A 208-nucleotide genomic window follows, 5' to 3' on the forward strand; every position below is an offset into this window, starting at 1 on the left:
AGAGGGGCTGTTGGCGGGAGGTGTAGAGGAGGTGTCCTCTGAGATCTCCCTATGTCGCTGCTCGCCCAGGAAGTGTCTGTGTGTGAGCTTGGGAGGGAAGGGGAAGGGAGAGGAGAAGGTGGCGAGGGTGTCCGCTGCTCCGGGCTGTAACCCCGAGCCGGAGCGGCCTGGCGCAGCCGCCGTGGCCCTTCCCCGCGCGCCGCTACAC

Source organism: Mesitornis unicolor, unplaced genomic scaffold (genome assembly GCF_000695765.1).
Source record: "Mesitornis unicolor isolate BGI_N332 unplaced genomic scaffold, ASM69576v1 scaffold17488, whole genome shotgun sequence".
Taxonomy (NCBI): Eukaryota; Metazoa; Chordata; class Aves; order Mesitornithiformes; family Mesitornithidae; genus Mesitornis; species Mesitornis unicolor.